This window comes from Lacerta agilis, chromosome 4 (genome assembly GCF_009819535.1).
Source record: "Lacerta agilis isolate rLacAgi1 chromosome 4, rLacAgi1.pri, whole genome shotgun sequence".
Classification (NCBI taxonomy): Eukaryota; Metazoa; Chordata; class Lepidosauria; order Squamata; family Lacertidae; genus Lacerta; species Lacerta agilis.
The window spans coordinates 82,667,873-82,693,238 of record NC_046315.1 but is presented as its reverse complement, the minus strand read 5'-3'; the positions used below and the strand labels follow the sequence as shown (position 1 = coordinate 82,693,238).

At 44.3% G+C, this 25,366-nt stretch overlaps 1 long non-coding RNA gene across 1 annotated transcript in view; it reads left to right on the top strand.

Moving 5' to 3' along the window:
- Positions 1-2,669: 2,669 nt before the first annotated feature.
- Positions 2,670-25,366, top strand: part of LOC117045103 — a 35,544-nt gene continuing 12,847 nt past the window's right edge. The window contains exon 1 of the long non-coding RNA XR_004426396.1: positions 2,670-2,721. This is a non-coding gene — a long non-coding RNA (uncharacterized LOC117045103). The remainder of the gene's footprint in view (positions 2,722-25,366) is intronic.

The window sequence follows — 25,366 nt, the reverse complement described above, 5'->3', positions numbered from 1 at the left end:
ATTGGCATACAGGAGTATCCCGGAATTAGCCAATCACGTGGGGCCCATTGTGTAAATAGTGTATATAAAGCAGACCTGCATTCCTCGCTACAATGAGCTGAATAAAGAGCATGAAATCCACACTTGACTCCGAGTATATTTCAGTTGTTGAGCCTGCATTTCCAGTATACAAAATTTGGATTGGGTGATATATTTACCTACCGTATTGGCCCGAATATAAGCCGAACCCGAAGAGGAGAGTGAGGGAGGAAAAAGACAATACCCAAATATAAGCCGTTCCCTTAAAATTCCGCAGGTACTCACACCGGTTCCGTTTTACCGAAGGTCTGTTTCAGCAGCAATATCACAAAAGCCAATTTTTGCAAGGTCGCGAATAGAAGCTGCACTTTTCATGGTCAGATTGGGAGGTGTCTGTGTGTGGAATTGGCTTATATTCGGGCCAATATGCTAAATAGTCTTTTCTGCTCTCTTGGGATTTTGGCACCTAGAATTCCTAAAAGGAAAGCTTCAGGTTCTTTAGAAAATGTTATTTCAAACATTTAAGCCGCACTTTAACTTTTCACGATCAGAATTTGGAAGGAAAAAAAGCGAGGCTTATATTCAGGCCAATACGGTGTTTTTATTTGCTTCGTATGCCACTCTCATACTGCATTATCCCACGGCATATCCACTTCAGGGACTGCAGCTGGGGTGCCACTGGGAGCACACACAGATACGCAAGATAAATAAAGCCATCAACGTAATTTAAATTCACAACCGCATTAAAACCCAAAGACGTATTTTTTCCGAAATGGCACTCCCCACATAGACAGCTATTGGGTTCGATTTGCGAAGCCCGTGTCGTTTGTTTCCCCTTCTAAATATGAAAAGTTTTTTTAAAAAACCAGTATTAAACATTGCCATTTAGACGGCGCTGGGGGTATGTTTCCAAGCATTAACTATGTATCTGCTTGGAATCGTTTCTCCGACTTTCAAGGGGAATATTCCCAAATTAGGTGCGTCAGGAGGATAGACTAAAATGCTCGCTGATAACACGCCGGCTCTTTTGTTGCCCAAGGGAAATTTCATCTGTCACAATTTGGTTGCACATTTTCGTTGCTTCCTCTGTTTATTTGGCCTTTAGCTTTTTTAAAATCCAAACATGCCAATATTGGTGGGACAGCACACATATTTACAGCCACAACAAGTTGACTGTAAATTGGAGAGCTGGATCCAGTTTAGCTGCTGATTGCTTAAATGGATCCAAGCCTAATTTGGCTATGTTTGAATGAATGGGGGGGGGCAGAATTTTTTCTAAAGCTATGTCTCCCCTCCATTTTTTTAAAAAAGTGATCTGTGCCTTCACCCATTACACCCCATTGCACTGTTTCCCCACAAAAGATGAAACAAAAGGCTCCCCGTTTGTAGGAACAGGGATACACAGGAGATGACTTTCTTGCAAGGACAATTTGGCCAATTTGGCCTCAGTCACTGGGCATAAGATTGAGCATCACCAGGTAGATGCAACACCTGCGTCCCAGGAAAAACGCCAGCAAAAAAAGACCAAACTGATCCCAACTGGTGCCTGGTAAAAACTTACCTTTTCAGACCCTCCAAGTGTCCTGATTCATTCTCTCTCTCTCTCTCTCATCCTTAAAATACAAATGACTTCCCTTCTTCTCATTCCATGGTTCATTTTGCATATTAGCCCTGTTTAGGGAAGTTTTCAATGTTTGACATTTTATTGTGCTTTTAATTTTCTGTTGGGAAACCCAGCCAGATGGGTGGGGTAGAAATAATAATAATAATAATAATAATAATAATAATAATAATAATAATAATAATAATAATTTCATAAATCCCTCATATTTTACAAAAACTAAACCATTCAGCATTCCATTGTTACATCCACCAACACTTATTTACACTGTTGAATTTATCTTAATGCTGCCAATGTTTTCAAGTATACTCAATTCCCCCCCCCTTATATATTCAGTAAACATTTTCCAATGTTCTCTCAAGTGTCTCTATTTTCCAGGTACATCCCTGATTTAGAGATGCCACCCCAGTTTCTGATTTGATCCCAGAATGTCCTGCTTTTCCTTAGGATGTCCCTATTTTCATTGGAGAAATGTTGGAGGGTGTGGAGTTATCCGCCCCCCCCCCCCGACTGAAGGCAATCCTGTATAGGGAAGTTTTTTTAAAAAACAACAACAACACATGTTTAATGTTTTATTACGTTTTTATATACATTGGAAGCTGCCCAGAGCAGCTGGGACATTCTTTGTGTGGGGTATAAATAGTAAAATTATCATTATGAAATGGGGCGTCCCAATTTTCATTGGAGAAATGTCGGAGGGTATGGCTTTTCAGCCTCATTTCATCATCCTATGATCTCTATCCTTTCCCCCTCCACTCCTGTATCTTCTAGTCTTTCAGACTGTAAGCCTGGGGCAGGGCTGGTATATTGTGATTTATGTACAGCATAATGTAAATGCTGCAGAAACAATAACTTACCATGCATTGCATATCCCGTTGCCTGTAGCTATTGTTCCCACTGGGTGTTGGACCTGGGTCTTAGAGATGCAGGTCCACGTTCCGCCTCATCATCAACCTTCTGAGATGCCATGGTTCTTGACCTCTACCTTCCTTCTGAAAAATGGGAGTAATGTATAAGACACAACAAGCCATAATGCAAGAGCAGCAAGATGGCTGATCTATGCTTGCAGCGGATTTGAGAAGGTCAGTTCCTGGAATTAGAAAATATTTCAAGGGGGGGGGGGAGAGAGAGAGGCAAAGTCCTAACCTTCCCCCCCCCCATTTCGTTATGGTATTTTTATTTATTTAAATGAATGTACACCTTTCCGTTCAGAGCAAGAAAGCTTCTGAAAGTAACTTATAACAACAACTTGAAAACAACTCTAAAGCAAGAATAGTAGAGGATAAGAACCCAGTGCATTTGTGAAAGAATAAACCCGGGATACCTTTTCACAGCTGCCGAAAGAGTCCCATTTGATCCATTTCATCTCTCGGAATGACAAAGCACCCGAAAACCAGATTACGTGGGTCAGTGTCACTGATCTTGACACCTCTTGTTTAGCCATCAGCAGGTAGGGGGATGTGGGGGTCAACAGCTTCGTGCTATGAAATCTGATACATTTTTTCCAAGGTATTCTATCTAGGAGTATTTTTCACCAGACTACTTCCTTTGCAAAGAAAAGCAGTACATACAAGCATCTTTAGTGCAATTCTGTGTACAAAACCAAACAGCTAATATAGTATTTGGAATAATTGATGAATAGCAAACATTTCTGACATTACACAGCATCGTGGAGGCTGTTTGTTCCATTCATTTTCTCGGTGTTACGGCTAATTGCTTCTATTTAGAGTATGCACTGCTCTGTCGCTATTAACTTATACTGAGGTTTTTTTTTTAAGGAATAGAAGCTTCCTTCTCTAAATTATGAGGGCCGTAGCTCAGTGCGGGAACATAAGCTTTGGATGCAGATAGCCCCCGGTTCGATTGTTCAAAATTGTAGTGTCGATCTCCAAGAAAGATTCATAGACTTGTTCAGCTTTCTGTGCACTTTTCAGTATTATACACTGGGATCTTTCTTAAGGTTTAGGTCCTATTGAACTGGTTGGACACATCTTTGGATGGAGATGGGGGGGGGAGAGACTTGAATCTAGAACAACCAGTTGTGAAAGTGGATCGGAGCCTGTGTCTCCACAATGCTCCCTCCTTGAATTGAAATACAGCGGTACCTTGGTTTTGGGACAGCTTAGTTTATGAACAACTTGGATTAAGAACGCTGCAAACCCGGAAGTAGGTGTTTTGGTTTGTGAACTTTGCCTTGGAAGCAGAACATGTTCCGCTTCCTGTTGAGTGTGTTCCATTTGTAAATTGAGTCCCCCGCTGCTATGGGAAAGCACGCCTTGGTTTAAGAATGCTTTGGTTTAAGAACAGACTTCTGGAATGGATTACTGGTAAGTTCGTAAACCAAGGTACCACTGGATTCAGCAAATTTGCTATTCTCCCAAGAAGCGAAGGTGTTTCTAAATTTCTCTATGAGTTATAGATACAGAGGTAATTCCTTCATCAAGAACACCTTCAGATTCGCTACAACAGAGGGCAAGAGCAGCATTGCATCATCTTTTGGACATCTTGAATTTATCAGATTTGTTAGGAGGGTTCTGGCATGTTTTCTTTCGTTGTTCTTGGAGTCAGATCTCTGAACATGCAGGTAGCGAGCAGTGGCGTAGCATATGGGGGCACAGGGGCGGTTTCACCGGGCGCAAAATTGTTAGGGGGTGCATAATTTCAACACCTGGTGCTGCCTCAATACAGCTGTGTGCTTCTGTCACTGGGCTCCGTGCGAACAAGGAAGTGACCTTTCTAAACAACAGTATGACTCTTTTTGTCTTATCTCTGCGGCTGCGATTTCCTGGGTGACAGATGCCGTTAGGCAGTTGAATGTGCCTGTGTACTCCATTTTGTTTCCTTACCTCCCACCCACCCCCACTCCACTAGGCTCCGGGTGCTGGCAACCCACACTACGCCACTGATAGAGCAACCCTCAGCAGCAGGCTTATGGTAGTCCCTTGGACTCCTAGTGGTAGAGATACCATATTTCAGGAAGTGAAAATGAGAACACAAAAGTTGTTGAGCTTTTTCTTTTGCAAAAATCTCCCAAGAAGAAAACAGCTTTTGAAGAGTGTCTAGCACATTTCACAAACACACACCCCTTACACAATGGGTTGCCACATGCCCACGTTTTCCCAGACAATTCAAACGGCTGCCGAAATTTCCGCCTGGGCGAGACTTTTGACAGCGGGTAAGGTAACCTCATTGCCTCCATATATTTATACACGTGTGCGACTTTATTCCTGATAGAGGCAATATCTGATCCATATATATTTCCGAGACCACGGAAAGAATGCTACAATAGCATATTACCTAAAATTCATCTGCACCTTTGTTCATCTAAAAACTTCTTTCTTGTCTTGTTTTCCTCCTCCCAAGGAGCAAGCTGGTGCAGCTCTTGGGTCCGGGATCCAGTGAATTCTGAGCTGGATCCGGCCGTCTCGATTTGGGGGCTTTCTGCAGACTACCCAGGCAGGGCTTCCATCAGTGGTACTTTTGGTGGATCGAAGAGGAGCTCTGCACTGTTGAAATGATGCTGGTGTCACTATACAGGCAGAGACCAGCAAGAGTCTCGATTGCAGCCTTGGTCTGGATCCAAACCATAGTATCTAAAAATATGGCGTTTCACTGGAAACGCCACCGTTGAAACTAGCAACAGGGTGGTGGGTTCTCATGAACGAACAAAGCACATTAATTTCAATTTTAAACTTTACATTTAGAGGCCCAGTAGGGATCAAATGCATTCTTTAGTTTGACTTAAACACTTAGTACTAATGAATCTTTTATTTGAGAGATAATGGTTACTAATTAAAGAGCTTTATTTTAAGCTGCCTCCAAAAATACTTCACTTCATCATCGGAAGAAACAATTACTGTGTGTTGCACATAAAGGGAAAGTTCCTTTCCAATTTGCCCCTAAACTTCAGAGAAGTTGTGCTTTGTATCCTGCTTAGTAATTCATTTAAGGCCACCCAGAGTTCATGTGGCAAGCCAAGGCTTCCTAAATTTAATAGGAGAGTGGATTGGCACCACTAGATGTGACAGCAAGAGATTCATGATTGGACCTCCCAGAGTTTTTTGAAAGGGCAAATGCAACTGTGCAAGCCCCTGACTTAGACTGAGTTGCAAACATTTCTTCATGTACTGATTTTCTCACCTGTCAAGCTCTTTGCTTCCCATGGAAAAATAACCCATACTGTGAATATGATGGGTGCCATACAGCATTAGTGGTATTCAGAGTAGACCTATTAAAATCAATGGACTTAACCATTTTGTTTCAGTTCCATTGGTTTTAGTGAGTCTACTCCAGAAGTACTACTTAGCTAGATCTCACCCCGTGTGTTTTGCTCTGCAGAGAAAATGGCAGCTATAGCACAGGGGGTTAGCTAGACTGGTGGTCGCCGAGACCATATAACACTGGTCCTGAAAGACCTACATTAGCTACCAGTACATTTCCGAGCACAATTGAAAGTGTTGGTGCTGACCTTTAAAGCCCTAAACGGCCTCGGCCCAGTATACCCGACGGAGCGTCTCCACCTCCATTGTTCAGCCTGGACACTGAGGTCCAGCTCCGAGGGCCTTCTGGCGGTTCTCTCACTGTGAGAAGTGAGGGACCCGGCATTTGTCCGCAGACAGCTTCCGGGTCATGTGGCCAGCATGAGTAAGCCGCATCTGGCAAACCAGAGCAGCGCACGGAAACACCATTTACCTTCCCACCAGAGCGGTACCTATTTATCTACTTGCACTTTGAGGTGCTTTCGAACTGCTAGATGTGCAGGGGCTGGGACCAAACAACGGGAACTCACCCCGTCGCGGCGATTCAAACTGCCGACTGGCAAGCCCTAGACTGTGGTTTAGACCACAGCGCCACCCTGGTTCCCCTGAAGCAAAGTTCTTAACCCGAGGTACTATTTCTGGGTTAGCGGAGTCTGTAACCTGAAGTGTCTGTAACCTGAAGTGTCTGTAACCCGAGGTACCACTGTAAAAAGCTTTTCCACTCACCCTTGCTGAGCAAGTTACATATGAACTGGGCTTCAATCTACTATGTGCAAACTTTCTAAATGTTAGGCTGGTCATGCATGTTGGCTACTTGGACAGGTACTTATTTGCCTACACCACACCAGGGTCCATGAATCTGCAAAAATGCCCAGCCTACACTATAGGTTTCTATAATTTTATTTTATTTTTATATTTTTGAATTTTAATGGTGTAGGTTTTCCCCCCTGTGCTTTATTTTGCACCAGAATAGCAGTGACAGTAAACAGGAACAAAATTCCCAAAGTCTACAAATGAAATACAAAATGTAATCTTCATCGTTATTTTAACAATCTCAAGCTTTACTCCAGGTTGATAGCAGTTGCAGCTCAACAACATTTGGAAGGCTGTGGGTTCCCCGTCTCTGTTCTAAAGGATTTTTAGGTATTTAGGTACATTTTGTTTGGAAGAGGTCCTGGGCCGAAATGTTCCCTCCAGTTTCTTGGAAGTTTTATTCCCTGTAAAATAGGCGTCTACTTTTCCGCCTTGTTAATGTGACACTTTTTTGAACTCATGTTGGTGTGTTTGGTTTTATGCATTATACATAATTATTTAAAGGCATTCATATACCGCTTAATCATTAGCATTTCTAAGGGGTGGTGGCGTGTGATTTCAGCTTCCCTTACTGCTGCAAGATGGCCCAGAGAGGTGTGTGGAAAATGTGTGTTTTTCTTTTGCGCTTCCTGATCTGGGACGAGTTATCTCATGACATCTTCCTTTGGGCTTTAATCGAAGCTCAGGAAACAAAGGGAAGCCATCTGCCTAGAACCTCAGATTGGTGCAGTTGCCGGTTTTGTTATTTAGGGAATCTTTCCATTCCGATTTCTTTAAAGGTAAAACAAACAAAGAAAGAAAGAAAAGACCTTCAATGTTAAAATAAAAAAATATAAACGAACAGTTGCTCGGAGCATTATACCTCTCCTTCTCATGTTTCTGCACTTACTGGAAAGCCCAGCTGAGGAGGGTGGCACTGCAGAAAGCATGTAGACAACCTCACAACTCCGGTAAGTGTGACAGAAACCCTGCGCTAGACCCATGAGGATTTCACAAAAATGTTTCCTTTGATAATTTTCAAACACAATTTCTCTTCTCATTTGTTGACGAAGAGTGGGGGGGGGGAAATACAAAGTACAAAGGGAAGTTTCTTAAAGATGTCTCGTCTTTTGTCTTTTAGGTAAAAAAAAGAAAATTCCCAGGTTTCTCTGAGGAAAAGAGGTAACTGTGAAGCCAGTTTACATGTGTAGTGTAGGCGGGACTATTTTGCAGCCGGAACTCGCCGGAACTCTCAGGTGGGTGCCATTGCCCATTCTAAGAGAACAAGGGAGGCGTTCATGGTGAATTCTGGCACCTCTTTCCCCAGAAAAATAGCACTGGGTGTAGGTGTACCTCTGAACTTCATAATTTCTATCTCTCTCTCCACATGGTAAAGTGGTAGTCACAACACCTGCTGTCTTGGTACTGCAGTAGGCGATTAAAAAAAACCCTTGCCATTGATCGAGAGCTTCTTTAGCTGTAAAACAAGTGCCAACTTTGGAAGTGTAGACAATATTATTTTTCAGTGAAAGCAGAGCGGTAGGTTGACGTGTCTACAAAATGCTGGCATGGAAAGATGATTATGGCTGCAATTCTGCGGGTGTTGAAGATTCGAAGAGTTCTCACACAGTGTCCATCGTTGGAGAGACCTTTGTTTGTTTTTAAATCGATGGGCGGGAAGAGTGTCTGGTATTGTTGCCCTGGCACTGGGAGCAGGAATCCTGCACTGCAGGTGGGGGGCTGTTGGCAGTGCAGTGCCAAACACACCCTGAAGTTTGGGCTCTGCCACCCCCTGGTCACACATGGCGGTGCAGTCGGCTGTCGAGTTTCTCAGTCGCGCTCCTCTTAGGGGAGCTCTCTACAGGTGTAGTGAATAAGAGAGCATTATGCAAAAGACCAAGAGTTCATTAGCGGCGATCCAATTATCACTTGATGGATTTTGTGAGACTGCGGTGTTTTTTAGAGCTCATTGGTGATGCATAAAACTTGAGTTAACAGCCTCGTATCCAGCCGTTTATAATAGTTACTATTAATGGTGTGAAATTGCACAGCAATCGCCGCTATGTAAAAACTCAAGCCATGGTGGACTTCCCCCGTTGATTTCATTAAAAACATTTTATTTTTCATTTTTTGATTTAACAATAATAACCATCAATTACATTTATATACATACTTATTTTGACTTAGCTCCTCCCCTTCCTTGGTTTCTGATAAAAACATTCCCAAAACTGCATCTCCCCCCCCCCTCCCCGATCAGCAAATCCAATGAACTGTGGGTGGAATGTCTCACCTGGGCCCAGAACATGGGTGGAGAGTAGAGTAATCTCCACCAATGGCTATGTAAGTTGGCGTGGACGTTCCTGTTTGGAACTCTCCTACCATGGTTCCTGCTCCCTCCTCAGTGCCTTGACATGTTGGCTTCCGGTTGCCGAATGAAGGCCAGCAGCTACTGCCCAGGCTTCTAGCAGTAACGGGCAGGTGTCAGTCCAAGTGGACACTATATCCGGTGTACTGGAGATGCCAAACTTGGCTGCTTGTACTGTGTGCAGCTTGGCAGGATAAAACCCCCTCTCTTCTTTCCTTCGTTTTATGCAGCCATTAAAACACGTTTCCCCCCAATTCATTCTAAATCATTTCCCAGACGTCTTTTACTATCTCACAAGACCACCACATATGATGAAATGTGCCCCATTGATTTTGAGGCGACAAAAGTGTGACTAACTTGCAGAGCCAGCCAAACCACGGCCAGGCAGATGTTGAGCATGACCCAGCCACATAGCCGCTGCCACCTTCTTGTTTGCAGAAGGCATGGGGCAGGGAGAAGCTTACCCTGGGCTATGCCAGCCCAGGAGCTGGCATAGTGATCGACTCCGATGCTATCAAGGGATGGCAATGAGTTTGGCTGTGATACAGTGGGTCGTGGGTTGGCCCAGGTCATCCCCAATCCTGTTTCGTTGGGAATGCCCATTGGTGCCACTTCTGCCCACCCCACATTTGGTGGGCAGAATAGGGAGCCCTATACTTGCAAGGTAATACTGGGGCAACCCAGTCAGATGAGCAGCTTATGAATAACAAAATCATCATTCTCACTCCATGGCTGAAGGCTGTGGGAGCTTTTGTTAGCTTGGCAGAGAGAGACCTTCTCCTCATCCAACTCCCCCTCTCCCAGAGTCGTGGATCAAGGATGGCACCCTTAGTGTAGAATGGATCCGGTCCGCAGAACAGTGTCATATATCTTATTTTACTACCCATTACCAGGGCAAGAGGAGCGGGTGGCAGGAAAATGGACAGAAGCCATATGTAGCCCAAATGCGGCAAATGCTAAAACTTTATTATCTCGCTTTTTAAAACACAAACACACATGCAACAATCAAAAAACTTGTTTTTGTTTTGGAATGACTGTTTGAATATCATTTGCCAGCAGCAATTTGCCTGCGGTTTTTAACTTTTCCTTTTGTTGTACGCACTTTAATCTGGAGCTGTAAAAACCTCCCAATTAAGCTTTCTGAATAAAATATAAACGTTTAAAAGCAGCTCTCTTCGAGCGCCGCTGAAACAATGCACACAGGAGACCGTAGCGAAGGCCTTGCTTCCATGTCGAAAGTGCTTCCTAGCTTGCTTTGTAGGGTTGCTCAGAGGAAGTCAGGCCAAGGAAGGATATTAAAGAAAGAAAGAAAGGAGCCACTACAGACCTTCCCTTTGCAAATTTGGTTGGTTTATTTCTGTCGTTGCTGGCTCCCCTGCAATTCTCCTGGACGGTGTCTAAGCATTCCTTCGGAGTGCTGCATACCCCAAATTTCTCCTCACTTTGACAGAAGCGCAGGTCTGCAGCAATGCTTCTTGTGGGAATAATACCAGTTGCTGCAAAACGGTGTCAGGGAAAAAAAACCTTCAAACTCACGTGATTCTCGAAACATTGCAGACAGCCAATCTTCATCGGGTTCAGAAACAACCTCTTCAGATTCTGCATATCATAAAATACGGATGGGGCGACTTTCACCATGGCCAACCAGATGCTGGTAGAGAAGACTGCAAGAAGGACATGGTTTCAGAATTCCACAAAACCTATATTCTGTATCACGCTTCCTCTACCAATGCCCTAGTGGAACAAGTGAGTCTCTATTTGTCTCCTAGATTACAGTAATGATGGAGCAAGGCCATGGGGAGATCATTCAAGAGTTTTGGAGCTACCACTAACAAGCCCCTACTATGGGCCCACACACTCTGTGTGTCCTCAATTGGCCCCTGGCAGATTGGTATGGGAGGAGTTGCTCCCACAGATTACATTTCATAACCAAAATACAGTCTTTCTACTTGCTCCTTTTTTAAGGGTTGCCATATTCCCAAAAGTGAAAATCTGTACAAAGTTGTTGTGCTTTTTTTGGGAACATCTCCTCCCAAAAATTCATTTTTGATTTTTAAAGACTTTTTTTTTTAAGAATACCCTACTTGCCATATGTCCGGGTTTTCCCGGACATTTTTGCCAAATCAGCAAAAATCCACCCGGATACCATTTTGCTGAATGATTCCTGGACATGTCTGGGAAAACCCGGACATATGGCAGCCCTTCTTTTTGTTCAGTTTTTTTTCTTTTTATGCATATGGCTGCCTAGGTCTTTCCCCTTTCCTTCTTTCTGCCCTAAGTGGCTTCCAATTTTCCAAAAGGAATCTCCCAGGTTCTAGGCAGGCAGATCCACAGGTGATGATTAGTTCTTCCCTCTGTTGCTGCTTTAATTAGCATGAGGAATTGAACCTCTTATTAGCATAAACTTTCTTGATTGATTTCCCCCAAACCAATTGTCTGACAGTCCCTCCCTATCTGACTTACCAGATAATGGTTGGTTTACATCGCTAGGGATGCATGGGCAGCTTGTGCCCAATTGCAATGAGTTAAAGTTTTGAAAAGAAGGTAAGCCTGACAAATGGGGCTCTGAGTCCATCTACCTGTCACAAGAGTGTGCCGGCAATAAATCACACCGTTCGCAGTTGGAGTTAACTCTTTATTAGCAAAAAACATTTGCAACATATGAACAACTTGCATATAAATGCAGACTTGCCATGGACAAATTCAATGTTATTTGGAATCTGTTCTTACAAATACTGTAATAGGTTATGATCTGGTGAAGTACAATAGCAACTTTGTAAAGTATACACTTTTGGGTTTTTTCTCCTCCCCTCTTTATCTTCCCTTCTACACGGGTGCTGTTTCTCTTTTTCTTTCTTTCTCTTTTATTTACATCTTATCATGTTTAGTGCACATATAATGATGTACTTTTTGAACTTTCGATAAAAATGTCTGAAATAATTCAAAAAACAAAACACACACACACACACACAAAACCGTTTTATTAGTACAGTGGTGCCTCGCAAGATGAAATTAATTCGTTCCATGAGTTGTTTCGCATTGCGAAAATTTCGTCTTGCGAAGCACAGTTTCCCATTGAAATGCATTGAAATTTAAAAATAAATAAATCGCAAAACGTTTTCATCTTGCGAAGCACGACCATAGAAAAAATTGTCTTGCGAGTCACCTAAAAAAATGGCAAAACCCTTCTGTCTGGCAAGTTTTTCATTGCGCGAAGCATTCGTCTTGCGAGGTACCACTGTCTTCACAGACTTAGTTAAGTCTCAAGCCTGATGAGCAGAGCAGCTTATCCCTGGTAGGTCTGGCCCCATGAATCAGTTGCCAAGACTGAAAGTCCCTGCCTGCACACAGCCGTCTTAGTCCCCTTCTCTCCAGGGCTTCCCCCCAGCAATTGGAGATGGTGCCTTTGTGCAGCTAACATCTTCTTTGCCCTTTTCATGCCTCTTCTGGTTCAGGGAGACCACAGGAGTGGGGAGCTTGTCACAGCAGGAGGTGAAGACACCCATGACTCTTCACCAGTCTGACTCATCTCTGCCTCTCAGCCTCCCTTCTTTCCTGCTCCAGCTTCTGCAGATTCTGGACTTCTCTCTGCCACGGATTCTCCCAGCTCACTAATCCCTGTTGCCCCTTCAGCCTCTGACACCTCCTCTTCCCAGTCTTCTCCCTGTAACTACTCCTCATTGTCCCATCAGGACCGGTGCTAGGGCTTCTTGCGCCCTAGGCGAACCACCTTCTGGTGCCCCCCGCCCCCCACCAAAGCCTGCTTTAGCGGGAGGTGGGGGTGGTGGAGAGGCAAGTAGCAGTTTCTCCACTGTAGCGGAGAGCTGTTGCTCGTCCCGCCCCCCGCCCCCGCCAAAGCCTGCTTTAGCGGGAGCCGGGGTGGTGATGTAGGGGGCAAGCAGCACCTCTCCACTACAGCGGAGAAGCTGCTGCTAGCCCGTCCCACCCAAGCCTGGCCAGCGCCCCCTCCATTTTGGTGCCCTAGGCAATTGCCTAGTTCGCCTAAATGGACGCGCCGGCCCTGTGTCCCATCACCACTCCCTGGGCCCCAAGCCTTCTTCCCTTGGTGGTTCTCCAGCTGGCTCCTCCCACCATTCCTCTGAGTCTAACCAGTCCATGACACTACCTCAGGGGCAGGCGAACTTTGGCCCTCAAAGTGTTGCTGGACTCCAGCTTTCATCAGCCTCAGCCAGCATGGTCAATTGTCAGGGGTGATGGGAATTGCAATTCAACACATCTGCAGGTCAATGTGTTTGGGTTTGCCTGTGTGTGTGTGTGTGTGTGTGATAACACAAAATGGCTGCCCCCTCTAAAAGAACAACGAGAGAGACAGGATCACAAAATGGTGCAGGCATGTCCCAGTCCCTAATATCAATCTTCCTCTTCAATGGGGAAAAGGTTCCTATATCAGTCACTCCTATGGCCACTCACAGAGACAAACTCCTTGCTCCTCTCCTCTGTTCAGAAAGGGAGGGAGGTTGGATGTCCAGTCCTGGCACCCACTGAAATGTGGGAATGTTCAAAGGCTGTGTGCTCAATGTAGAATAGGCTGGAACACTGCAAACAGGAACTAAGCAGGATGAAAAGCAAACAGTTTCTTATGCATTGTGGACCCGCATTTAGTGAGATCTTTCATGGGTGCTGTAGGAGATGCTGGCTTGGGGATATTTACTGAGACCTCTCTGTTGCAGATACTAATATTGCGCAGTTTGAAACGACTGGAAGCATAAGAATTGACTCCTTTTGGAAATGAATCATTGTCCAGGCCCATAAAAAATATTATTCAAACTTTTACCGGCAGAACTTTTCAAAACAAAACGTAAGCATCGAACATACATGCATACAATATCTTGTGCTGTCCAGCACAGGCTCTGCATCTTTCAAAATATGAAATAATCCAAACAGACCTATAATTAAAAGTCTCTCTCTCTCTCTCTCTCTCTCTCTCTCTCTCTCTCTCTCTCTCTCCCTCCCTCCCTCCCTCCCTCCCTCCCTCCCTCCAGCCTCCATTGGCTTTAGGCAGTTTACTCTCCCTTCAGGAGAACTTAATTTACATCCTTATTCCAAGAAGTTTGGGAGACAAAGGACCAAAGGCAACTCCTTTCAAAATGTAGATTTGCAACCCAATACCTCTCACATGATCTAAGGTTACAACACTCACATGTTAGCTACCAGAGAACAACAACCAGTTAGTTAATCATTAACCCATTAAGGAGCTCAGAGTCCTTTAAAAAACAACATTGGAAAAAAACAACACTAATGTTAGCAACCCCTCAGTGATACACATTTACCCATTTTTTTGTTTCTGTGTGAATTAAATCAGTTATACTTAACACTCTTGTAGATGGCAAAGGTGGTACTCAGGTCCCATACAAAATCAACAAGAAGTTTCGAAGCAGAACAAAATGGTTAGGAGGCTCTCACATCTCAGCTTCCATAGCTTCCTACATCTGGCAAATTTCAGCAGGTAACGCCCCCGCCCCCCCAAGCAACTTATTTAGCCCCAGTTGACCCTACCAATTTTTCTTCAGTTGAAAGGTAAAGCAAAACTTCATAATGCGGACATCCTTTAGTTCCATATCAGCACCAGCTTATCAGCAAATCCAATGAATTGTGGGTGGATTGTCTCACCTGGGCCCAGAACATGGGAGGAGAGTGGAATAATCTCCACCCACAGCTACGTGAGTTGGCTGGCCATTCCTGTTTGGAACTCTCCTACCATGGTTCCTGCTCCCTCCTCAGTGCCTTGGCTTGGTGGCTTCCCGTTGCCGAATGAAGGCATGCGGCTACTGCCCAGACTCCTAGCATTAATGGGCAGGTGCCAGTCCAAGCGGACGCTGTATCTAGTGTACTGCAGATGCCAAACTTGGCTGCTTGTACTGTACGCAGCTTGGCAGGATAATAAGCCCTCTCTTCTTTCCTTCGTTTTATGATGCCATTAAAACTATCCATGACCAAATCAGAAATTGCACAGCTGTTTCAATAGCGGCAAAACTGCTCCGAACCGGGAGCCCCAAGTGCAGGGAAAGAGGCCTTGGTGAATTGAGCGCTCTCTGAACTAACTTGTTCATGGAAGCCCATGTATATTTAAAAAGCCTCTTGTTAGGGAATAGAGCCGTAGTTATGTGCTCACAATGTACATTCTTGTTGTTGTCGATGCTCCCGCTCTGTTCCCAGCTTACATCTTTTTCGGAGCTATTACCCAACAATGTGGCGTTATCAACCTCCAGCTATTGTAGCACATGAATATAATTGCAGCTTGGACTCCCTCCTAAAGTTAACTTTGCTTTCTCAAAATATGACTTCATGGTAGGTCATAACTGAGCCGCTCTAGTTCCAATGAACTTCCGAATGGAAATCCAAGTAGCAGAATTTCTGCCTTGAGGAATGACGCTCTCTAAACCCAGGCATCTTCATTCCTAATTGCGCCGATCCGCGCTCAATTGGAACACGCTCTCCCTCCACCCTGAATAAGTCACAAATTTTGAAAGACAATGTTTACGCCTGGCATTTCCCAGAACAATCAGAATAAGATTTATTTAATGAACCATTTACTTAGCAGCTAATTAAGTTTTGCATCATGAATAACACATTCGGATTGCTGCAGCATTGTGAACAAGGATTCAATAAAATCAGCAATTAAGATTCCAAGGTTCTGTTGCTTTTTTAAAAACAAAAATCTATAGGGGGGAAATGCCCCAGAGAACAATGTTTTTTTTAATATATAAAAAAGAATGCTGGAAATGATATTATCAAACAATAGTCCGATTCGCTCCCCTGCCCCCTCCCTCCACTGCAATTTTTCATGCCCTGATCACAAACAAATAAGAAACGGGGATATTTATTTATTTATTGTGTTTATATGCCTATTTCTTTTTTGTCAGAAGTATCCTCGCATTGCAAAAGTCAGGAATCATGTACCTTTAATGAAAAGGAGGAATATGCCTGGCTCTTTCCAGTATTCTAAACCTCGTTCACTAAAAAACCAACCCGTGTGTAATCGTTATATTTTCCTATTTACAGATGAATAAGAAATCTCTAATTTCCTCCTGCTTATCCAAATGCTGAATATTCCAATGGCTTGGATACAATATAGATAATTCCAGGAGCGAATGCCACTATCCTGCACCATGTCCCAGTAAGGCAATGTCTAGTGATGTTTTTCTTCTCCCTTCTGCAGCCCCCTTTGCACACACACCCCAAATCTGCACCAAAGGGTCCTTCAACCCACTAGGGCTGATTTTGGGGGTGCACACCACTGAATCCAATTCATAGCTTTTGACTCATATTTAACGTTTAACTGGATTTTGTCTGGATTACAGGGTCAAATGTATGCTGGAAATGTAAGGAAAAAGAAGGCACCTTTTATCATATGTGGTGGAAATGTAAGGTAGTAAAAGAATTTTGGGAAATGATACATAATGAGTTGAAAAAAAAATGTTTAAAATAACCTTTTCTAAAGAACCTGAAGCTTTCCTTTTTGGAATTCTAGGTGCCAAAATCCCAAGAAAGCAGAAAAGACTATTTAGCATATTGGCCCGAATATAAGCCAATTCCACACACCCTCTCCCAATCTGACCATGAAAAGCTAAAGTGCAGCTTATGTTCGCGACCTTACAAAAATGGGCTTTTACGATATTGCTGCTGAAACAGACATACGGCGAAATGGAACAAAGAACCGTTTTATTGCTGATTTGAGAGCTTGAGTGCCTGCGGAATTGTAGCAATTGAGTAGCGATTTGCAATTTTAGCGATTGTACAGTAACTTTTGTGGGCTTGCAAGATCAAAGGCTTAAATTGGCTCGGAGTTACAATTCTACCAACCACAGTGATTTTCAGCCTGTAACCCAATTTTAAGGGAGCAGCTTATATTTGGGTATTATCTTTTCTTTTCTCTCTCCCCCCTCCCAGAATTTAAAGGTGCGGCTTATTTGTGGGTGTGGCATATATTTGGGCCAATATGGTATGTATGCGACTACGGCTGCTTGGATGTTACTAGTCCAGAGATTGAGAGAAGATAAAGTCCCTAGCAGAGAAGAATGCTGAAATGACTAAAATGACCGGAAGAATCAGAAATCAGGAAGATCATTTTTTAAAAAAACAAGGAATGGGAAAAATTTTTCCATTGCCAAGTTTTAATTCACAAAAATGAGAAAAATCAAATTAACAAATGTCAAATCAATAAACATCTGTGCGGATATAATTGGCCCAGAGATGGAGAGAAGATAAAGTCCCTACCAGAGAAAAATGGCAGATCAAGTCGATGGATTATGCCGAAATGGCTAAAACGACCGGAAGAATCAGAAATCAGGAAGACCAAAATTTTTATAAGGAATGGGGGAAATGTTTAACTTACCTTAAATACCATTGTAAACAGTTAAAATCATTAGTAGGATTGGAATATCACTTGTAGTTTAATGGAGAATTTTGGACTCAATGGAGAGATAAAAGATTTGGATTATTATAAAAGGTGCAGGAGGAAATGATTAACAATCGGACTGACAAAGGGGATGAGGGAAGCCCAAGAGATTCCTTGGAATCTTGTTTTTATGTTGTATTTTGGACTGTAAAATTTTAATCTGGAAAACCACACACACACAGGGCTGGATATATATATATCTACATTTGAACTTGCGTTTGGAGAGGTATGCAAATATTAACCAAGGGATAAGTGTGAATGTGTGACCATTATGTGAGCTGATTCAGACAACACCTATGTGGAACCACAAAGCTACCCCAATGTGACATCTCAGCCTTGTCATCTTTATCAATGTTGAGAAGGCGTAGAGATACTTTGCCACACATCAGGAGTAGGTGTAGAACAGCCGCCTTGTATCTAAGGGCATTTCAAGGTTGTCACTATTTTGGGGTGGGGTACAATTGTTTACAGGAAAATTCAGTTTGCAAAATTAAAAGGGGTTTGGAGCCCTCCCCCACCCCAAAATTGGACCTTTTGCAATAAGTAAAGCATTGGGGGAAATGCACCGATAAGTTTGGGGTAGCATTTGCTTGGAGCAACGTTGTCTAACCTCCCCACAATCAAATGAGAATGAATGTTCAGTAAATGGCCAACATCATTAAAGCCACTGGTTCCCAAACTTTATTTTCCCGTGGACCACTTCAAAATTGCAGGCGGTCTTGATACACCACTTAATGGTTTTTGTTGGGGGGTTGTTGTTTTTTTTGGCCCCTTGTAACAATTGTAATATGCTGTGCTGGTGCTCTATGATTTTTAATTGTATTTTAATTGCTTCTTTTATTTCTTATGTGGCGTCTTTTATTGATTACAACTTGTGTTCCACGAAATTCAAGTTGTAACGCAATAAAGCACAATATAAGAAATGAAAGAAGCAATAAGAACACAATTAAAAATCAATGTGGCTATTTAATGTAGGCATGCCGTGGTCCATTGCAATGAAGCCTATGGACCACAGTTTGGGAGCATCTAATGCCAGGTAGGATTTGGAGAGATGCCTGCCTGAAACTCTGGAGAGCCACTGCAAGTTATTTTGGAAAATGCCCACTAACCGATAACTATGTCGAGGAGACACACGTGGAGGATACAGACAACGTGACAGTACCAACTAGCAGTGGGCATGCACTCTCCCCCCCGGCCGGTTCTTTCCTCCTTCTCAGACCAAAAGGCTGTCCACTCTACTGCTTAAGACCAGCGAAGCGGGGGGGGGGAAGAGTGGCAGGGACAGTCCTAGGCGATGGTAAAGGCCTTGACCAGTTTGAACTAATAACCATGACTTTGTTGTTGTTCAGTCGTTCAGTCGTGTCCGACTCTTCGTGACCCCATGGCCCAGAGCATGCCAGGCACGCCTATCCTTCACTGCCTCCCGCAGTTTGGCCAAACCCATGTTAGTAGTCTCGAGAACACTGTCCAACCATCTCATCCTCTGTCGTCCCCTTCTCCTTGTGCCCTCCATCTTTCCCAACATCAGGGTCTTTTCCAGGGAGTCTTCTCTTCTCATGAGGTGGCCAAAGTACTGGAGCTTCAACTTCAGGATCTGTCCTTCTAGTGAGCACTCAGGGCCGATTTCCTTGAGAATGGATAGGTTTGATCTTCTTGCAGTCCATGGGACTCTCAAGAGTCTCCTCCAGCACCATAATTCAAAAGCATCAATTCTTTGGCGATCAGCCTTCTTGATGGTCCAGCTCTCACTTCCGTACATTACTACTGGGAAAACCATAGCTTTAACTATATGGACCTTTGTCGGCAAGGTGATGTCTTTGCTTTTTAAGATGCTGTCTAGGTTTGTCATTGCTTTTCTCCCAAGAAGCAGGCGTCTTCTAATTTCGTGACTGCTGTCACCATCTGCAGTGATCATGGAACACAAGAAAGTGAAATCTCTCACTGCCTCCATTTCTTCCTCTTCTATTTGCCAGGAGGTGGTGGGACCAGTGGCCATGATCTTAGTTTTTTTTATGTTGACCATGACTTTACGATGCATCTTTAAGAGCATTAACGGGCTAACTACCCAGATGGACAAGCTCCTGCAAGCACTCTCAACTCGTCTACCTTCCCTGTCAGATCCGCCTAACTTACACCAGAGACACTCCTTGACTGCTGAGGTTTTAAAAGGCCCCCAGTCCCAGTCACACCAGCCAAACCAACCTAGTGACAGACCCAGGGGAAATTCTTCAGCAAACACACCAGGAACACAATCTCTTCTTCTCTTACCTGGTAAGATATGCTTATCCATATGCAGTGGGGGTCCCGGAACCCCGAGTTGGACTAATCAGAGATTGGTCAAAGGACACCTTCGTGCTCTCTTACGGATTCCCCAATCACAAATAGATCTTATCTCTGTGGCTCCTTTAAGCTACACTCCCAGGCACAGAAAAGTTCTACTCTCCTTTCAGACACCTAAAATTCCATCTCTAATCCTTGGACAGAAAGGGTACCTAGCCCAAAGGGGCATTTTCCCTACAAGAATTTTCAGAGATCTCAGCATTAAGCCACTTACTGAGCTAGAAGGGATGTCATTTGCTCCCACACAAACAAATCGGGATGAATGCTCATGAAACAGGTTGTCTGCTAGCGACCGTATTGAGCAACCGCTTACCTTTAGTGAAATAAACAGCATTTGCCCCATACCAAATCACGCACATCGAATATAGGGCACCGTGGCAGAACGGCAGGCCTCCACAGGATGGGTGTGAGCTGCAGCACCACAGGTCTCCAGCACGCACACAGAGTTCACAGAGTTTCCTCTCTGGCCAAGGGCTGCTCCGATCACTTTAACACCAGGGAATGTGCGGCTCGCGAAGCCGAGAGTGCGGGATGTAAAAAGCCAGATCATCATTTCTGGGAATGCATCAGCAAGTGTAGATCAAAAGCAGCTCTGCATAAAAGCCAAGCTGAAAACACGGAACGTACGCAAAGGCTCAGTAGGGGATATGAAAATGTGCTTTCCTATTTAAAAACGAACATTTCCCCCTTAAACTTAACGCTTCGCAAGGTTAAATGCGCTTCCTATGGAATGCTTAGAATCAGCACATGTAGCAGCTGATGCTGTCTACTCGATGCGCATTAAATTTGCAATGTAACTCCAATCTGGATTCCAGCGAACGCTTATTTGGTGATTGGTATGCTTCCTGTTCCGCTCGAGTCTTTCTGTCCTGATGCTTTACGAATGTCTGTGCATTTCAAAATCCAGCAATTGGTGGCAGGAGCTGCCTGGGGCAGAGTTGAGAATCTGCAAGGATCGCTATACGGATTCTATATCAATTTCAAAGCATTTTACAGTTTAGGTTGCAGATAACGCAATGGGGAAACAGTGCCGTGAATTGGCAGGATGATGGGGCAAAGGTGGAACAAGGTGGGTGCGGCCCGCCCCGTGTGTCATTCTGAGGGGGGGTGACATACGGGGCGCTCCCTGCCCGTGAGCTGGCAACACACGCTCTGTTGCCCCCACTTCCAGATGAAAGAGGCAGGCAGGGGAGAGGACGAGCTGCATGGCTTGGCACTCCCCTGGGAGCTCAACAATTTCAGTGGTGGTTTCCTATAAAAAAAAGCTCAACAATTTCGGGGGCTCTTGGCTTTTACTTTTTGAAATATGGCAGCCCTACTCAAGTGCCCAAGTTGATGGACCTCAGAGGGGGTTCAAATGGAAAGGCACCCCTAGAAACTACCACGTTGTTGCAGTAGCCATGTGTGCTTGCCACAAGTCATGTGACCCACATTCAGCAGATCGTTGCCTTGGGATGTGGCCGTTACGGTCCTATATCTCTGAACAGATCCCGGAGTGAGACTAAGGTGGTTTTTCTTCTTCCTCGATTTGTGCAGCTCGTCTCGTGTCTAAGAGAAGAACAAAAGATGTTATATATATAAAAAAATCAAAACCTGTGCCAGTCTTCGGGCTTTAGCTATAGATTTCTGTCAGCCGCTTTCAAGTGAGTTGTGGAAGGGGTAGGGGAAATATACATCAAGAATTTCTTTTAAAGGCAGAATGCCAGTAGGCCCTTCTCCTTGTTTGTGTTCCCAAAAAAAAAAAAAATAATGAAGAAGAAGGTAAGTCTGTGGCCTCCAGCTTTGTGGCGATGCTGAAGTCTGGCTCTGATCTGAAATCCCTTGCAGAGAAGACGATGGAGCACGAGGAGTACAAACTTGCCCATTTGCGTCTTCCCTCTGCATATCGCTGCAGCCAAGCACACGCTGATTAATTCAAATTGCAGCCAACTATCAGCAGCGGGCCACTAATGGGGATAACTTGCTCCGCTCTTTGTTCACCTTGCACAGCTGATGTTGAGAAGGGCTGTCATGCAAACAAGGGATGAAACCGCGGAAGGAAGGCAAGGGAAAGTCGACACAGATGAAAGGCTGGGGACTATACCCGGCTCTGCTTCGAATCTGGAAATACGAGCGAGGGAAAGGGAAGGACGCAAAGGGTCTGAGCTCACGCCTGCCTGGTGGTAGCTGCAAAGGTTTGTTAGAAAACAGCTTGCTGAATTCTGTGCCAGATACATGAAAGGTTCTCCCTTACCATGTCAAACCCTCCAACATTTCGCCGATGAAAATAGGGATGTCCCATTCCATAATGATATTTTTACTGTTTATATGCCACACATCTTACTGGGTTGCTCCAGCCACTCTGGGCAGCTTCCAACATATATAAAAAACATAATAAAACATTAAACATTAAAAAAACTTCCCTTCGGATGCCTTGGGGGTCGGATAGCTCCATACCCTCCAACATTTCTCCAATGAAAATAGAGACATCCTACCATACCCTCCAAGATTTTACCAATGAAAATAAGGACGTCCTTAGGAAAAGTGGGAAATTCTGAGATCAAATCAGAAACCTGGATGGCTTCTCTAAATCAGGGACGTCCCGGGAAAATAAGGGACACTTGGAAGGTCTGCCATGTCTCAATAACGGGCCTACCGCCATAATCTGTTATCCTTCCCTAGGACCAAACCAGACATATATAGGGCAGTTTTCTGTTTGATGGTGTCCTCTATTGAAAGGGCTGTCTAGTTCACATATAAAGAAACAGAAGAAGAAGAGTTTGGATTTGATATCCCGCTTTATAACTACCCGAAGGAGTATCAAAGCGGCTAACATTCTCCTTTCCCTTGCTCCCCCACAACAAACACTCTGTGAGGTGAGTGGGGCTGAGAGACTTCAGAGAAGTGTGACTAGCCCAAGGTCACCCAGCAGCTGCATGTGGAGGAGCGGAGACACGAACCTTGTTCACCAGATTACGAGTCTACCACTCTTAACCACTACACCACACTGAAGAAGGGAGAAACCAGCCAGAGGCCTTGAACCCACCATTAGCAGTTCCAGAAGACAGATTTAGGCGGCACCTGCCCGGACTTTCCCCACAACAATGAGATACAGTGTATTTGTAATTAATTACAGCCATTATTTCTAAACTTTTCTAAACTTCATAGGAATCCCCTCTGGCAGGCCGGCCAGAAGTCAATGGTTGCCCAGTGCCTATGCCAATCCTCTTACATCTGTCATCAATAAAGTTGTGGCCTTATTGGTCTAATCAAAGTGTGCCATGTCCATCATTTATACTCAGCCGGGGAAGGTGGGGTGTGTGTGCAGAGCCTGGGCATGCAAGCTCACATGCAAATGCTGATTCATCAAACTCGGCTGACTTTCATTGGATTTACTGACTTGGATTTAACAGGCTGTTGCTCAATATACCAAAGGCAGCTTCTCTAAAGCAACAGGGTCTGCCTCGCTCCAGTATTTATGCAGACACTGACAGGCAGCACAGAAAACAGATTTATTGAGATTTATTGGTGGGCTTGGGTCACAAGCTTCTGTGGATAGGCAAGATGAGAGTGCTAAAGTATCCTGCAGGTTCTCTGTGTACCAGTGGCATAGCGTGGGTTGCTGGTGCCCGGGGCTGCACGTTAGACACCCTCAACTGCCTCACAGCATCTGCATCACCCAGGAGATCACAGCCACAGAGATAAGAAGAGTCGTTCCATTGTCTGGAGAGGTCACTTCCTGGTTCTCACGGAGAAGCCATTTTCAGTGGTGCCCAGGGACAGAAGCATGCAGCTGTATTGAGGCAGCAACGGGTGTTGAAATTTTGTGCCCTCTAACACCACCCTTATGGTCCTCATATACTATGCCACGGCAGTATATTAAGAATAATTCTGAACCACCACCTGAGAGTCTCCTCTAAAGTCCTATTGGTTCAGTGAAGTTTTCTTCTGTCTCTAGCATTATCACAGTAAATCTTAAGAGAGTGCCAGTCACACTCGGCACATCTGCCTGGGAGTGAAGGCCCTTTCCAGTTACATCTGCTGGACCCGGCTCCTTATTTTATTATATTTTTAGCAAGACGTGCTATCGTGTTCATGTGTGAGAAACTGTAATGCATCTTTCACATTTAAAGTGCCCTCTTCAGCTTTCTGCTTTGCAACCTCTTGCCTGCTTTCACTGTTAGCCACTAAATTTTTTATACCATCTTGAGCATCTCTGAAAGAATTGCAAATTCCAGATAGGGCATGATTAATTTAGCACTGTCGTCTCCTACAATATAGCGCACAACCGTCCATCCTTTTCCTCTGCGGTGCTACATCTGATCTCCGCTCTTAGTGGAGAAGTAAATTAAGGCAAAAGGCTCGAGTCGCTGTTGTGTGCCACTCTTAAAATTAATTTTTACTGACAGTGCCACAGAGTCGGCAGCCTGGAATCGCATTATGGAAGGCAGAAACCGCAGATTAAAATATGTGTATTTGGGTTAGTCGAGGAAAAGAAAATCTGTTGCTCTTTCTGCGTTATAGTTGGTTTCCCTAAGGATGTTGACACTCTGTTTGGGAAGTGGAAGGCAAATCAGAGCTTTTTGTGTTCTGTTCTGCACAGCAGTCTCTCTTGTGCTTTATGTATAACCACATACCCTTTCAACATTTACTAGTCCTCCTTAACCCTACCATCAGCATTAAGAAACCCCACTGGGTTTGCCATGTAGTGGTCGTGTTATACCTATGGAATAACCAGCCTTGTATAATCAACATGCTTAAATCTAATTGATGCATGTAGGGGTTAATACCATGGAGTAAGCTGTCCTGCCAGGCTTTGGTATGTTAGGATTGCCATATTTACAAAAATAAAAATCAGGATATCCTGAAAGTTGTTTTGATGAGCTTTTTTAATTTATTTTTAAGGCAACCACTGTTGAGTTTTCTTTAGGAAAACCCCAATATTGTTGAGATTTTTTCCCCTAAATTACAAAAACGTGATTTTTGATTGACTTGCCTAAGATCCAGGACAAAGCACCACACTTTGGAAATTCCCGCTGGCAGCCCTATACACACCCTTTCTACATTTCCTAGGTCCTCCTTAATCCCACCATCAGCATTAAGAAACCCCACTGGGTTAGACATGTAGTGGTTGTGTTATACCTATGGGATAACCAGCCTTGTATAAACAATGCGCTTAAGTCTAATTGATGCATGTAGGGGTTAATGCCATAGAGTAAGCTGTACTGCTATGTCCACTTCCCTCACCCTGGGAGGAAATAGGTAATCAAGCCAATTGTTCAACCTCCAGTCTACCTGTGAACAGCAGCCGTAGCCGTAGCTGGGGTTGGGGTATCTAGCCAGGGTTTCTGCCCCAGGTGAAGCTTCCAGAGGGGTGCCATTGAGGCTTCCAGCCTCCCAGCACATCTGGGCTTCAGCAGGAGAGAAAGATGACAAAATGAACAGCAGCCGCAGGCTCCGCCCTTTCCCTTTCCCCATAAAGCTGAAGAAGGCTCATTTACCATGCAATGCAGGGAGAGGAAGAGTTGGGAAATCTGGAGAGGCTGCGTGGCTCCCCACAGTGAAGCAGAAGA